We start from the raw sequence: 12,899 nt of genomic DNA on the forward strand, positions 1-12,899 counted from the left end.
CCGCCAACGGCTAGGCCACCAAAAATGACTACCACACACTCTGGATTAGTGTTGTTGCCGTCAAAACAGTATGAGGATGACTTTCTCTTCTTGTAGAATTTCTTTCCAGATCCTCCGTCATTTATACTAAGGTAGGCTTTCAGAAAGCCTTTGGCTGCTAGCCCATCGAGAGCTCTACGCAAGCTCTTGAAATCCTTTGTGTCATGACCCACATCATAGTGGAACTTGCATTAGAGGGTACTGTCACGAGTCTCAACCGGCAACTTCATAGGAAATGGACGGTCGATCTTATACTTGTTACTTATGTCTAAAAGTATTGTATATAGATCATTGTTATATTCAAATTTCTCCTTATCATAGGGTCGTCCCCTCTTCTTCCATGGCGACGAGTTGGATCGATACCCTTTGCCTTCGATGGACCAAGTTCCATTTGGGCGGGCGCTCTTTTTGTCGGATTTTTCTTTACGGGGGGGGTTATCAGACGCTTATGTTCCCTTTAATTCTTTTGGGGCGGAACAGATTTCAGTGGAATGGATGAAGAGCTCAGCTTCGTCCAGTGCATCAGCCATGGTCCTTACACTCTTTTTGACCAAATCAAACTTAAAGGATCCCTTCTTGAGCCCTCGAAAGAAATAATCAAAAGCTACTCCATCCGGCAGATCGGGTATCTTCCCTGATTCTAGGTTGAAACGTCGCACATAGCTGCAAAGGGACTCATCTTTGCCCTGCTGAATGTGTCCTAGATGCATACTCGTCTTCTTTTCCTCTTTATAGGCCACGAACCTTGTCTAAAAAAGCATTTCCAATTCAGTGAAAGTATTAATGGTACCGGCTGGAAATTTTTCAAACCAATTCAAGGCAACCCCTTTCAGAGTAGCGGGGAAATACTTGTTGGGGAATACAGTTAAACATAACAACATGTGCGGAACAATCCCCAAAGCCAGGAAACATGTATAAAGCACAGATTAAGCAAACTTACATTCGAAGCGTGTTTTACACAATAATCTGTCAACGAACACGAACAAAGAACTCCACTTGTCGTTCCTCTACTTGGTTCACCGACACGATCAGATCCGTCTTGATTATCGTAGCTTAGACAATCGATCAAGAGATTTGCTTTTGGGATGAACACACTATGGAGGCACAGAGATAATTAAGGTTCTCTGTTTTCTCCTAGGGTTGTGTGTAATCTGAATTGTGATTGCCTTAGTTGGAAATTAGGTCATAAGGTTATTTACATAACCTTACTAACCGACCAAGCCATAAGGCAAGGCCGGCTAGCAAGCCCGCGCAGCATCACACGCACACGCACAGCGAGCTGGGCCGTGGGCCGCGCTGCTGCTGCTGTGTCGTGGTCTTGGCCCGCGAGCGCACACAGCTGCTCGGCCATGGGCCAGCGCTGTTGTGTCGCCTTGCTTTCTTGCCTAGCGCGCGCGCCCATGGGCCTTGAGTGCTTCGTGCACTCGGCTCGTGGGCCGCTCCTCGTATCCGCGTTTAATATATTTCTGATATATTATTTATCGTTTCGTATACGACGAATCACCGTCGTACGATACGATTTATTCGTTTCGCCTAGCTTACGAATATTCGCGGTACGATATACGATTCCGATGCAAGGTCGTATCGTATAATGCGTTTCCAACTTAATCTGGTGAACTGTTACGTGTCATTGGTGTGACCTTGTAGGTTCAGTCAAGAGTAAGTTGTGAGTTCAATATCCATTAGAACTCACTGATCGAAAGCATTGCTCCAGCTACCTGTTCCGATCACTTGATCTCACTGAATTAATTGTTCGCAATTAATCTGAACCTTGGTATTAGACTTAATGCACCTTGGGTGAAGGACATATTTCCTTCAATCTCCCACTTGTCATTCAGACAAGTGTGCATCCACATTCCTTTGTCGCTTAGTGTTACTTACTAAACATAAGGTAAGATCCAAGCCATCCTTATTAGGTCCAGAAGTGTTTCTCGGATTACAGAGTTCAACTGTCAAACTTTTGCAGAAGGTTAAGCCTAACCATTCTGAGCACGGCCATGCATTTTACAGTATCTAACTCTCCGAGAGGCCTTGTTACACAACAACACCATATCCTATCAAAGATAGGAGGACAATCCATTCTTGCAATCTATGAACACTGACTTTGATTCATAGTACGCCCAATAACTGCTTTTATAGCCTCCTTTTACGGTGCGACGTTTAGCTAGTATCAAAGCGAACTAATTCTCAAACGAGCAGACATAATCGCTCATGTTCTGAGGAACGGTTGCTAATCACCATTAATGAGAACTACCTATGACATGACTTTAATCTCTTAAAGCGTTCTCATGGTCAATCTGATACAAGATCCAATAAGTATCTATGCAAAAGATTCTGACATCCAGTCACTCTAGTTCAAGAAAAAGAACTAAGTAATCTACTTGCAATCTAATTTTCATTAGTCATTCGTCGTCCACCTTTGAATGACCTGGATTAGGGATCCTTTGTGACTTCAATATTCAAGTTCACTTATGGGTGTTTCTTTGCCAAAGAATCCATCTTGACATCCCATTTGAATGATTTGAATCACATGGACTTATCATTTAATTCTAAACCACAATTAAATGAATATGAAATAATAAATTTCATAAATATGAAATGGTTAAACCAATTGTTTTAAACATAGATCTAACAGATGTTCTAAAACAATACTTTAGAAAATCAAAGCCATTCTCTAACATGCTTGATTCCCATGGTTGCTACATGTGCGTTGTGTTTCACTTGTGGCAACGGTTTAGTCAATGGATCCGCGACGTTGTCGTCAGTTCCAACCTTGCAAATCTCGATTTCCTTTCTTTCAACGATCTCTCGAAGTATATGAAATAGCCGCAGTACGTGCTTGGACTTCTGGTGGCTCCTAGGCTCCTTTGCCTAGGCAATGGCTCCGCTATTGTCACAATACAAAGCCACTGGTCCTTTAATGGAGGGGACAACACCAAGTTCTTCGATGAACTTCCGAATCCAAACAGCTTCCTTTGCTGCTTCTGAGGCAGCAATGTACTCGGCTTCAGTTGTAGAATCCGCAATAGTGCTTTGCTTAGCACTTTTCCAGCTTACTGCTCCGCCGTTGAGGCAGAACAAAAACCCAGACTGTGATCTGAAATCATCTCTGTCAGTTTGAAAGCTTGCGTCCGTATAGCCCTTAACAATCAACTCATCTGTACCACCATAAACCAGAAACTAATCCTTAGTCCTTTTCAGGTACTTTAGGATGGTCTTGGCAGCAGTCCAATGCGCCTCACCTGGTTCTGACTGGTACCTTCTCGTTGCACTGAGTGCGAACGAAACATCCGGCCTTGTACAAATCATAGCATACATGATGGATCCAATAGCCGAAGCGTATGGAATTCCACTCATCTTTCTACGCTCATCAGATGTTTTGGGACACTGATTCTTGCTTAGATATACGCCATGTGACATGGGTAGATGGCCTCTCCTGACTTCCATCATATTGAACCTAGCTAGGACTTTGTCAATGTAAGTTCTTTGGCTTAGTCCAATCATCCTTTTAGATCTATCCCTATAGATCTTGATGCCCAATATGTATTGTGCCTCTCCTAAGTCCTTCATTGAGAAACACTTCCCGAGCCAAGTCTTTACAGACTCCAACATAGGAATGTCGTTTCCAATAAGCAGTATGTCGTCAACATACAAGACTAGGAATGCAATTTTACTCCCACTGACCTTCTTGTATACACAAGATTCGTCCTGATTCTTGATGAAGCCAAACTTATTGACTGCTTCATCAAATCGTTTATTCCAACTCCTTGATGCCTGCTTTAGTCCATAGATGGACTTCTTAAGCTTGCATACCTTTCCTTGGTTCTTTTGATCGACAAAACCCTCCGGCTGTGTCATGAACACAGTCTCTTCAAGAACATCGTTCAAGAAGGCAGTTTTGACATCCATTTGCCATATTGCATAGTCATGAAAAGCGGCAATCGCTGGGATTATCCGAATAGACTTAAGCATCGCGACTGGAGAAAAGGTTTCATCGTAGTCAACGCCGTGAACTTGCCTGTAACCTTTTGCTACCAATCTAGCCTTGTATATGTATACAATTCCATCTTTGTCTTTCTTCAACTTGAAGACCCATTTGCATCCGATAGGTGTGAACCCATCCGGCAAATCAACCAAATCCCAGACTTGATTTTCAGACATGGAGTCTATTTCAGATTGCATGGCCTCTAACCATTTAATGGAGCTTGGGCTCGTCATAGCTTGCTTGTAAGTCAAAGGTTCATTACTATCCAATATGAGAACGTCTAAGTTTTCAGTCAAGAGGACGCCTGTCCATCTGTCCGGGTGAAAAATAGTTCTATTTGACCTACGAGGGGCAACAACGTTTTGAGGAACTACTCCCCCTGGCTCTTCTAAAGACCTTGGAGGTTCATCAACTTGAACTGGTTCAAAATAGTTCTGAGTTCGTTGTTCGTCTCGAATCTCTTCGAGGTCTATTATTCTCCCACTTGTCAATTTGGAAATATGATTTCTTTCCAAAAAGACACCGTCACGAGCAACGAATACCTTGTTGTCTGACTTGTTGTTGAAGTAATACCCCATAGTTTCTTTTGGATACCCAACGAAGAAACATTTGTCAGATTTAGGTTGTAGCTTGTCCGAAATTAATCGCTTGACATATGCTTCGCAACCCCAAATCTTTAGAAAAGACAACTTTGGAAGTTTCCCAGTCCATAATTCGTATGGAGTCTTTTCAACAGCTTTTGACGGAGCACGATTCAGTGTGAGTGCTGCAGTTTGCAACGCATGTCCCCAGAACTGTAAAGGAAGTTCAGCTTGACCCATCATTGACTTGACCATATCGAGTAAGGTCCTGTTTCTCCGTTCCAACACTCCATTCCATTGAGGTGTCCCCGGAGTAGTCAATTCAGAAAGAATACCGCATTCTTTTAGATGGTCATCAAACTCGTGGCTAAGATATTCACCTCCTCGATCCGATCTTAGAGCTTTGATTTTCTTGCCATGTTGATTCTCTACTTCATTTTGAAATTCTCGGAATTTCTCAAATGATTCAGACTTGTGCTTCATTAAGTAAATATATCCATATCTACTGAAGTCGTCCGTAAACGTTATGAAATAGCTGAACTCACCTCTAGCTTTCGTACTCATAGGCCCACATACGTCCGTATGTATTAGCCCTAGTAGTTCGCTTGCTCTTTCTCCCACCTTTGAGAAAGGTTGCTTTGTCATTTTGCCAAGTAAACAAGATTCGCATTGATCAATCTTCTCTAAGTCGAATGATTCTAGAATTCCTTTCCGTTGAAGTAATTCCATGCGCTTTATGTTTATATGGCCTAATCGACAATGCCACAGAAATGTGAGATTCGAATCACCAGTTTTAGCCTTTTTGGTATTTATGTTATAAATTTGTTTGCTCGTATCTAGCACGTAAAGACCGTTTTCTTGTTGTGTTGAACCATAAAACATTCCATTCAAAGCAAAAGAACAACTATTGTCTTTAAATTGAAAACTAAAACCTTTAGAATCCAAACTTGAAACGGAAACGATGTTTCTGGTGATACTAGGAACATAGTAACAGTTTTCTAGTTCCAAAACAAACCCACTAGGCAAAGAAATAAAATAAGATCCTACGGCTAATGCAGCAATCCGTGCTCCATTTCCCACGCGTAGATCCATCTCGCCTTTATCCAGCTTTCTACTTCTCCTTAGTCCCTGTGGATTGGAACATAAGTGTGAGCCACAACCAGTATCTAATACCCAAGAAGTAGAATTAGCTAGATTACAATGTATAACATACATACCTGAAGGAGAAGCAACGTTTCCGTCCTTCTTCTCTTCCTTTAGTTTGGGGCAATCTCGCCTGTAATGACCAATTTCATTACAATTGAAGCATTGCGATGTGGAAAGAGAAGCATTCCTCTTCATCTTGCTCTTAGAAGGCGCCAGATGCCCTCCGGGAGTGGACGAAGATGCAGCCTTGCTTTTCTTCCCCTTGCCTATTTTCTTGAATTTAGTGCACCTCACATTCAAAGGGTCTTGATTGAACTTAAGGATTTTCTCGCATTTCATGAGTAATTCCACAAGTTCAGAGAATGTGCTCTCTTTCTGATGAAAGAGATAGTGCATCTTAAAACCCTCATAATCCTTATGATGAGAATTCAGCACTAGTAAAATAGCTACCGACTCTTTGATGGAACCACCAAGTCTCTCAATTGTGAAAAATAATCCAGACATCATATCCACATGAGACCGAATTGATGTGTTTTTGTCCATCTTGACAGAGTAGATGCGCCTTTGTGCCTCGAGAAGTTCGACTTCTAGGCATGACTTGCGTGGGTTTATGAGTTTGAGATTGCTCATCGAATTAGCCAATTCGTCAACCCCATTGCCACCAGTTTGGCACAAGGGTCGAAAACCCGCACACTTATCCTCGAGGCTACTTAGGAGAGCTTGAGGTTCAAAATTAATGAACCTCCCTCTCCAACTCTCAGGGATAGACTTAAGGATGAATTCCGTGACAAGGTACTTGTGAAGTACCCAACTTTTGTACGTTTCAGGAGTCATGCCTCGCGCATCATAGCTAGGGAAAGGTTGTTCAATGACATAATGTATGCCATTAAATTTCAAAACTTCAACAAGTTTCCCTTTCCATTCAAGAAAATTAGTCAAGTCTAACTCGACATCCAGAATTTCAGATGTTATGTTTGCGACCATTTTGATTATTACAATCGAAAAGAATTTGCAATAAATAACCATTCATACAATTCAATAACTTTGAAATAAAAGCAAAACATGCAATCATTAAAGCTATTAAAACATTTCATTCATGCAAAAAACAAAAACATGGTCCGAAATGAATGAAACGATTCCAAGACCCCAAAAGTCCTAAATCCTTAAGCAGCTTTAGCATGTCTTAAGTATTTTAAGATTTTAGGTAAGCAAAACCTATTGCTAGTAATCTCCAAATTACTCTTGGTTAATAAATTAATGCCATAATTTATCCCATTGCCACAACTTAATGCCATTGTTGTTTGAGTTGTAACCACAATCAACGTGCTCCTTTAGGACGCCTTACCACCTAAGTCAACTAAAATAGCACCTCGCTTTAGCGTAAACCTACTATCTTAGATCCCTAGATTTTTGTAAGTGTTGATTTGGAAGGCAATTTTGAAAACTCAATATTACTTGGACCTAGTTGTTTCTATGTTGGTTCGATTATTTAGTGAACTTAAAACTAATCGATTTATAGGAAACAACCTGTTCATGCAAAGTATACATACATTCATACATTCACGCATAATATATATATTAAATTGCATAAATAATTGGTGATCTAGTATGGCCCAAAACTTCTTTTCTTGAAGCATCCAATCTTCATCACCTCCTTGTTAGCTTGGCATCGTCTTGAATCTTCGTTCAAATGCTAACTTAAAGTTCTAAACTTAGAAATACTTGAAAATAATAAATTACATCAAAATTTCCATGGTACGCAGACCATATTTAAAACTTTACATTCAAAGATAGAACGGTGCGCAGACCGTATTTAACTATCCTAAATTTGGCCATACTAGTCACTTGGAGTACCTGCATTGCATAAAATATATATTCTACGCATTCACCCATTCGTATGCTAAAACGAATGGCCCATGTTAATATGCAAGTATTTACGTGAATTAATTAAAATTCACGTTCACATAAACGCGTCCTAAAAGATTAATTAATTTCCAAATTATTAATCCTTAGACTTTATTCTAATTAAAATTGAATTTAATTAAAATAATGCGACCTACGAAATAATTAAAATAATTATTTCATTTTAATTTCATTTAGTGGCTCCCACTCAAACCAATAATTATTCCGGATAATTAATTATGAAATATTAAATTAAAACTCGCGGCCCGGCCCAAGCAAATAAAATATCAAATTAAATATCCCGTTAGCCCAAATTAATGCAAATACACGAAGCACAACTAATTAAACGATTTAAAAAAAAAAGTTCAATCAAACGGTCTAGGCTTGCGCCCAGCCCGTCGTGCGAGAGGCCCAAGAGCACACGAGCATTGCCCGCGCGCGCCCAGCCCATCGCACCGCATAGCATGCCATCGCTCGCCCATCGCTCGCGCGCCATGCCTCGCCCACACGCGTCGCGCGCCATGCCTTGCGCATGCGCATCGCGTACCCGCAGCCTAGCTGCCCTGCGTTGTGTGTGTGTTGTGCATCGTGGGCGCTCGACGTCGCAATCATCGCGCTTTGCTTCGTCGCAGCCCCGCAGGCATCGCCCGCCCCTGCCTTGCCTAGCGCGCACGAGGCACGTAGCTCGTGCTGCTGCCCGTGTCGCATAGCACGGCTCGCATAACGGCCTCGTATGGCTCGACGAGCCATACTTCCATCATGCCCATGTTCGTGTTTTTGGTTCGTAAAACGGACCAACCTAATTAAAATTAAATTTTAATTCACGAACTTGCATTAATTTTATTTTTCAAAAAAGTTACGATTTAATTTTTCGAAAAACAACGATTTTTAACGATTTAATAAACTTTAACGACAATCCAATTTCGTAAAATTAATAAATCAAGGGCTAACAATATTCAAACTTTTAGGAACGATCGAATCAACTTTAAAATTTGAACCTTTAATTAATAAAATCCGAAATTTTACATCGTTCATAAACAATTAAATTTCAGATTATTAATAAATTGGTTCAAGTGTGATTAAAATTAACGAAACCATTCAAAATTTTAATCCAATAATTTTTAAAATTAGCCACTGACCCATGAAATTATACCCCCTTTCTCAATTAACCTAATTATTAATCCATAATTACTTAAAAATCAATTAGGGTTGTAAATTTTACGAATTGGGGAAAGGCAAAATTAGGGTTTATACTTATCGGAAAAATCTGAAATGTATACCATAGATCAAGCATGTACCCAGAAACATTGTGTCAAAATTTCAAGCAATTCCGAGTAGTTTAGGTTGACCTTTTAATTGAATTACTGTCCGACACATTTAATTTTTAATGAAAAATTAATAAAAACGCCCAAAACCTGATGCTTCGAGGCCTGTTTTCGCAATTCTATTCCCATGTGTTGATCTTAGAAAATCGTTTTCCATCAGATTAGGGTTTTAAAAATAGAAAAAGTGAATATTTTTGATTTCGGAACTGCCAATTTCGCAATTAATCCCATAATTCGAAAAAATTCCGAAAAATCAAAAAAAATTCCAAAAATTTCGACAATGCAAAAACAATAATAATCATGCTAATTCATGCTTTGAATACATAAGGCTCTGATACCACTGTTGGGGAATACAGTTAAACATAATAACATGTGCGGAACAATCCCCAAAGCCAGGAAACATGTATAAAGCACAGATTAAGCAAACTTACATTCGAAGCGTGTTTTCCACAATAATCTGTCAACGAACACGAACAAAGAACTCCACTTGTCGTTCCTCTACTTGGTTCACTAACACGATCAGATCCGTCTTGATTATCGTAGCTTAGACAATCGATCAACAGATTTACTTTTGGGATGAACACACTATGGAGGCACAGAGAGAATTAGGGTTCGCTGTTTTCTCCTAGGGTTGTGTGTAATCTGAATTGTGATTGCCTTAGTTGGAAATTAGGTCATAAGTTTATTTACATAACCTTACCAACTGACCAAGCTAGAAGGCAAGGCCGGCTAGCAAGCCCGCGCAGCATCACACGCACACGCACAGCGAGCTGGGCCGTGGGCCGCGCTGCTGCTGCTGTGTCGTGGTCTTGGCCCGCGCGCGCACACAGCTGCTCGGCCATGGGCCAGCGCTGTTGTTTCGCCTTGCTTGCTTGCCTAGCGCGCGCGCCCATGAACCTTGAGTGCTTCGTGCACTCGGCTCGTGGGCCGCTCCTCGTATCCGCGTTTAATATATTTCCGATATATTATTTATCGTTTCGTATACGAAGAATCACCGTCGTACGATACGATTTATTCGTTTCGCCTAGCTTACGAATATTCGCGATACGATATACGATTCCGATGCAAGGTCGTATCGTATAATGCGTTTCCAACTTAAATCCCGAAAAGCTATTAAATGAATTTACGATTCATTTAATCCGGTGATCTGTTACGTGTCATTGGTGTGACCTTGTAGGTTCAGTCAAGAGTAAGTTGTGAGTTCAATATCCATTAGAACTCACTGATCGAAAGCATTGCTCCAGCTAGCTGTTTCGATCACTTGATCTCACTGAATTAATTGTTCGCAATTAATCTGAACCTTGGTATTAGAATTAATGCACCTTGGGTGAAGGACATATTTCCTTCAATACTTACACCAGGTTGCTTCATGTTGACCCTAATGTTTTATTGACAAAGAAAACTCCTGACTATTGGTTAAGTTATGTTGCAAAATAGGTTGCGAGATCCTTTGAAGGATAATGCTAAGTTAAGGAGATCCTGAGTTGGATGAACTAAGAAAAGTGGAATATATGCAAGTATTTGAACCATGTCAGACACTACATTGAAGAATTAATCATTTAGCAAGTTTACAAAGGCGAGATCCTTATGCGAGTTTCTAAGGCGAGATCCTCATATATTATGTGGATCCTCGATGTTCCAGAGAAGGAACAAACTGTGAAAACTTTGAGTGAAGCTTCCTAAAGGTGCATGCATGAAGACTACAATAAATGAGATTATGTTTATGATTTATGTAAGTATTTAATATTGTTTATACGTAGTTTGGCAAAAAAGGAACATAAGTATTTTTGGTACGTTTTAATTGAAAAATATTAACTGTAATTATAAAAGAGTTATAATCAAGAAAATCTTTGTTAATAAATAAAATAAATTTAATGAATAAAAACATAGGATTCTAAATTCAATTTTCCTTGTTTTCTAAGCAAACGGTTTTCCCATGATCCTTAAAACTCTTCCCAGTACTTTTTAATTAAACGTGCAATTAGTGTTTGATTTGGTCTCCCCTATTTCTCTCCAACTATGCCCATGTTACTGAGCAGTAACAGTTAGTGGGTAGTTGAGGGAAACATGGGTATCCAACCTTAGGTAAAATTCCTCTATAAAAAGAAAAAGTTTTTGTTTTTTCAAACACACATCTGATCTCTGCAAAATATATCTTAAAGGGCTTAAATTTTATAAAAGAATCAGTTTACAAAAAGAGTGTTCCTTGAGTTCCTTATTGCTATAAGCTTTATTATGTACTAGATTTTTCTATCAAATTGTATTTTGGGTTTAATGGTTGAGTGTTCCTTGGGTGACTTAGAGTTAAGTCAGAGAGAGAAAGAGTGACTTAGAGTTAAGTTATAGTGAGAAAGAGGAGCACAGTAATTGACGGGGATTGTTGTGGGTAACTCGTGTTCGAGAGGAACTCAAGTTTAAGAGCGTATTTGTAATAGAGGTATTACATTAATACAAAAGAGTTGTGAGGTTCTTCTTGATTAGGATCAAGAAGGTTCCTCGGTTTCATATCCTTCTTCGCTTATTGATAACAGTTTCTTGATTCTTTAAATTCCGCAAGAAACTTACCCAAGTTCCCAAGAAACAATTCACCCCCCCTCTTGTCAAGCGTTTTTACTGAACTATCAGTTGGTATCAGAGCAGGATCTCACAAAAATACAGGAAACCCTGTTGAGAAAAAGTTCCTGAAAAGTATGAACGCTTACGTGAAATTCGAGGAAGGTTATTCCACTCAAAGACCTCCATTGTTAAATGGAAAGTTCTACACCTACTGGAAGAACAGGATGGGGATCTATATCAAAGAATAGAATTATCAAGTCTGGCGAGTCATAGAAGTCAGTGATTTTGAGGTAACAACGACCAATGCTCAAAATGAGGTAGTTCCTAAACCTATGTCTGAATTTACTAAGGAAGATTTTAAGAAATATGAAATCAATGCAATGGCTGTGAAAATCTTGCATTGCGGCCTTGGACCTCACGAACATAACAGAGTTATGGGGTGCAAGAGCGCAAAGCAAATTTGGGATCTCCTTCAAATAACTCATGAAGGAACTAACGAGGTTAAACGTTCTAAAATTGATTTATTAATGTCTTAATATGAACGCTTCGAAATGCAACCAAGAGAAACAATCCAGGAAATGTTTACTCGTTTCACTAACATTACTAATGAGCTAGTTTCTCTTCGAAGAATTATTCCCTCTGATGAACAGGTTAGGAAGATCCTAAGGAGCATGCCTCAGGATGATAGATGGAGAACCAAGGTCACTGCATTGTTTGGAACAAAGGACTTCACCAAATTCAACATTGAACAATTGGCGGGATCCTTGATGACTCATGAATTACATCTAGGAGCAGTTGTTCCTGAGAATCCCAAGAACCGAGGCCTTGCTCTTAAGGTTGAGGAACAGGAGGACTCATAACCTGATGAAGAAGAAGCTGCTATGTTGGTCAGAGAATGAAAAGATTTTACGGAAACTCTAAACCTGGAAATCTAAGAGGAAGGAACTCAATGAGAAAACCAAGTGGATCCAAGTCTGACCAAGGATGTTTCAAGTGCGGTGATTTTGACCATCAAATCAAAGACTGCCCTCAGTAGGAAAATGAAAAAGGGAAAGGCAAGGGAAAGGATATATCCAAGGAAAGATTCAACAAATCTACCTTTGCCAAACCCAACTTCAAGAAGGCAATGATCGCAGCTTGTGGAGATGCCACTGACTCGGAAGAAGATGAGGATCAACTAGATGAAGAAACAGCTAACCTTTGTCTTATGGCAAAGATCGATGGAAAAACTCAAGATCCATCAAGTGAAGTAAGTTCCTCAACTCTTCAATCTCTGTCTAAAAGTAAATTAGTGGAATTATTGATAGAAACTCTAGATAACTTTAAAAAGCTTAGCGTAATAAAGGCTCAAAGTGACAAAGCCTT

The sequence above is a fragment of the Spinacia oleracea genome, unplaced genomic scaffold (genome assembly GCF_020520425.1).
Source record: "Spinacia oleracea cultivar Varoflay unplaced genomic scaffold, BTI_SOV_V1 SOVchr0_016, whole genome shotgun sequence".
Lineage (NCBI taxonomy): Eukaryota > Viridiplantae > Streptophyta > Magnoliopsida > Caryophyllales > Amaranthaceae > Spinacia > Spinacia oleracea.